The sequence below is a fragment of the Rattus rattus genome, chromosome 11 (genome assembly GCF_011064425.1).
Source record: "Rattus rattus isolate New Zealand chromosome 11, Rrattus_CSIRO_v1, whole genome shotgun sequence".
Lineage (NCBI taxonomy): Eukaryota > Metazoa > Chordata > Mammalia > Rodentia > Muridae > Rattus > Rattus rattus.
The window spans coordinates 95436532-95441135 of record NC_046164.1 but is presented as its reverse complement, the minus strand read 5'-3'; the positions used below and the strand labels follow the sequence as shown (position 1 = coordinate 95441135).

Here is a 4604-nt window from a genome sequence, read left to right as displayed (position 1 = left end):
TGTAACAGCAATCAAGCAGTGTGTGTTTGGTGTTGGTTCTAAGAGCTACCCAGACAAAATTCAGTATATCCTTGTCTGGGAGGATTTAGTCCCTGATCCTCCCCAGTGGTCCCATCCCTTTGTTCCTTTTTCAGGACCTGCAGGGGTGCCTGACTTCACTCTCCAAGACCATTCCAGGAAAAATGTTCTCCCTGATACAGGCACTGAACTTCTCCTTCGGGGTGCCCCTCCTCCCTGTCCTCCTTCTCTCCAGCCTCCAGTGGCCCCAGTTGTGGGGCCTCAAGCAGAGTTACCTGCAGGCCCCTCGGCTCCACAGGAGGAGGTAAGGGAAACAGAAAATACACCCTCTGGGCCAGAGACACCGGACCAGGGAACTCACAGTTGAAGAGGATCTGGGCCCAACCAGACTCACAGACATAGGCCTCCGGGCCTATGGTCCCCTTGATGACCAAGGTCATCAACTCTTACAATATTGGGCATACGTGCCTGAATGTTGCAAGCTACAGGAGTCCTAGAGGATGCTCCAGACTCTTTCTGGGAAGTTGGGACTGAGAGGTACATGGCTGACCAGTGCAACTGGAAGACCCATAGCCCCTCCTTCTCTGAAAACCCTCACAGTCTGACTAACCTGACTGATTCACTTCTCTTCTCCCATCAACCCACTTGGGATGGTTGCCAGCAGCTCCTTCAGGTCCTACTCACCACTGAGGAGAAGCAGCATATTCTTTTCGAGGCCACTCCCTCCTGCCAGTGGATATAGACATAGGTTTTCCATTAACCAGACCAAACTGGGATTTCAACATACCTGAAGGTAGGGAGCACCTGAAGGTCTATCGCTAGGCTCTGATGGCAGGTCTCAGAGGGGCAGCATGACACCCCACCAATTTGACTAAGGTAAGAGAGGTAGTGCAAGGGCAAAATAAATCTCCCTTGGCCTTCTTGGAGAGATGCATGGAGGCTTTTCGCCAGTTCACCCCTTATGATTCTAGCAGTGAGGAACATAAGGCAACAGTTACAGTTGCTTTCATTGATCAGTCCAGCAGAGACGTCAGGAAAAAGTTGCAGAAACTTGAAGGGTTACAGGACAAGTCTTTAAGAGAGTTAGTGCAGGTAGCTGAAAAAGTGTCCCATAACAGGGAGTCTGAGGAGGACAAGGAAGTAAGAAAGCAGAAAGAGCAGGAAGCTAGAGAGCTTAAAAGACAAAGAAGAGAGAAGAGGAATCACCATAGGATCTTGGCCACAGTAGTTAGGGAAACCAGAGAACCTAGTAAGACAGTACCTGGCAACAGAAGAGAACCCCTGGCCAAGGATCAGTGTACCTACTGTAAAGAAAAAGGACAGTAGGCATGAGACTGCCCCAAGAAGGAAATAAAAGGGCCCTATACATCTGAGGTCCGGAACTGTTGCCTACGCAGGAGGACAGTGACATCAACTAGAGGGGATGGGGTTCGGACCCCCTCCCTGAACCCAGGGTAACCCTTAACATGGAGGGGAAACCCACCCAGTTTCTTGTGGACATCGGGGTCCAATATTTAGTTCTTTTGCAATCTGATGAACCAATTTCCAATAAAAAGTCGTGGGTCCACGGAGCCACAGGCAACAGACAGTATTCATGGACTCCCTGAAGAATAGTGGACCTAGGTGTGGGTCGGGTATCCCACTCATTCATCGTTATTCCTGACTGCCCCTACCCACTGCTAGGAAGAGACCTTCTCACTAAGATGGGGGCACAAATCCACTTCCTTCCTGAGGGCCCCCAAGTCAGGGGTTTGCAGGGAGAGCCCATTCAGGTGTTGACTGTACAATTAGAAGATGAATACCAACTGTTTGAGATTAAGAACCAGAAAACCAAAGACATGGACTGGTGGTTGCAGAATTTTCCTCAGGCCTGGGAAGAAACTGCAGGGATGGCAGCGGCCAGAAACTGGCCCCAGTTCATTTATACCTAAAAGCACAGGCCAGTCCAGTCACCATTTGCCAATACCCTATGTCTAAGGAGGCACAGGATGGGATTCAGTCCCACATCCAGTGCCTCCTCCAACTGGGGATGCTGAGGAAATGTCAATCTGCATGGAACACCCCCCTTCTCCTTTTACGGAAGCCTGGGGCCAATTATCAACCTCTTTGAGATCTCAAAGAGGTGAACAAATGGCTGACTGAACTCCACCCTACAGTCCCCAACCCATATAACCTGCTAAGTTCTTTGCCTACATCTAGAATCTAGTATACGGTATTGGACCTCAACGACGCCTTCTTCTGTTGGTCCCTGGCTACCAAGAGTCAGGAGTATTTCGCCTTTGAATGGAAAGACCCAGCCTCGGGTATGATGAGCCAACTCACCTGGACCTGCCTGCCTCAGGGCTTCAAGAACTCTCCCACCATCTTTGACAAATCCCTACATCAAGATCTGGCTGCTTTTCAGGCAGATAACCAACAGGTGATGCTCTTGCGGTACATCTTCTCTTAGCAGCATCAAGCAGAGAACCGTGCCTAAAAGGAACCAAATGCCTTCTCACTGAACTGTGGGAACTGAGCTATTGTGCCTAAGCAAAGAAGACCCAAATCTGCTGCCAACAGGTCAGTTACCTAGGGTATCAGCTCAGAGAAGGAAAGAGGTGGTGGTCAGAATCTAGGAAAGAGACTGTGTTCCACATCCCGCCACCCTCTAACCAAAGGCAGGATAGAGAGTTCTTGGGCACAGCTGGCTTCTGTCAATACCTGGGTTTCCTGAGATGGCAGCCCCCCATACCTATTCACCAAAAAACAAGGAACCATTTGTTTGGGGGCAGAGAGAGCAACAGGTGTTTAATGACATTAGAACAGCTTTGATATCAGCACCTGCCCTAGACCTTCCAGATGTGACTAAATCCTTCCATCTGTACATGGCTGAGAATAGGGGCATAGCAAAGGGGGTCCTAACGCAAAAATTAGGACCATGGAAGCAGCCAGTGGAATACCTTTCCAAGAAACTAAATCCCTTGGTGGTGGGATGAGGATGGCCTGTTTATTTGAGGATTGTGGCTGCAGTCATGGTGCTAGTCAAGGATGCAGACAAGTTGACTTTGGGACAGAACTTGGTAATATCAGCCCCACGTGCCATGGAGAACATTGTTCTCCAGCTTCCCAACCTGTGGCTCACTAAAGCCAGAATGACTCATCATCAGACTCTGTTGCTCAACTATGACAGGATTACTGTTGCACTTCCCACAGGTCTGAACCTGGAGACTCTGCTCCCAGATCCTGACCTTGAGCCTCCCAACCATGACTGCCAGCAAGTGCTAGCTGAAGCACAAGGCTGGTGCAAAGATCTGTCCAACTGGCCCTTGGCAGATGCTAAGGCTACCTGGTTTATGGATGGCAGCAGTTTTCTGGAAGTAGGACAGAGGAAAGTGGGTGCTGTCCTGGTGGATGGACAGCAAATGGTGTAGGCACAGGCTTTGCCTGGAGGGATCGCTGCTTAAAAGGTAGAGCTCATCACCCTCACCTAGTCCCTTGAGTTGGGAGAGGGCAAGAAGGTCAACATCTATATGGACAACAGGTATGCCTTTGCCACAGCACACATCCATGAGCAACAAGGACTGTTGACCTCTGGAAGGAAAGAAATGAAACATAAAACTGAAATCCTGCCTTGTTAAAGGCCTTGCGTAAGCCAGCTAAAGTGAGTATTATACACTGTCCATCTCACCAGAAGAGTGACTCCCTTGTGGCCAAGGGGAACAACTTAGCTAACCATGAAGCCAGAGCTGTGGCTTCAGGAGCCATCCTGGTGACAATAACCGGGGATCCCAAACCAGCCAAACCCAAACTCCAATACTCTGCCGAAGATCTAGTGATTATCACAAAAAAGGATCATAGCAACCACTTTGATCAGAAAAAGGACTCTGGTATGCACCATCAGGGTAGAAGATGTTACCTCAAAAGCAAGCATGGAGGATGGTACAGTAAATGAACCAGTGATCCCACCTGGGGCTAAGCAAACTAACCCAGACAGCTTTAAAATCTAAGTATCATATTCCAGGACTGAAACATCTGGTAGAACAAGTAGTCCACAACTGTGTGCCCTGCCAGAGGTAAATGCTTGCAAAAGTAGGACTGACCCTGGTTAAACGTTCTGGGGAGACAGACTGGGAGTCTACTAAGTAGTAGACTTCACTGAAGTAAAACCAGGCAAGCATGGGTACAAATACCTCCTGTCTTTAGACACTTTTCCAAGGTGGGAAGAAGCCTTCCCTACAAAGCAGGAGACTGCTACATTAGTGGTCAAGAAAATACTGGAAGAAATCTTTTCCCGGTTTGGAGTGCCCGAAGTAATTGGATCTGATAATGACCCTGCTTTCAGTGCCAAGGTAAGTCAGGGAATGGCCAAGTGCATAGAGGTTGATTTGAAACTGCATTGTATTTACAGACCTCAAAGCTCAGGACAAGTAGAGAGGATGAATAGAACTCTAAAGGAGACCTTAACTAAATTAACCACAGAGACTGGGTGGTGCTCCTTCCCCTGGCCCTGTTTAGGGTCAGAAACACTCCTTCCCATTTTAGCTTGACTCCTTTTGAGATCTGTACAGGACCCCTGGCCCCCTGCCCTTATTGGGAGACACTGTTGA

General features: G+C 48.9%; 1 pseudogene; it reads left to right on the top strand.

The window, feature by feature from the left end:
* The first annotated feature begins 490 nt into the window (after positions 1-490).
* LOC116912057 lies at positions 491-1949 on the top strand (annotated as a pseudogene).
* The last annotated feature ends 2655 nt before the right edge of the window (positions 1950-4604 follow it).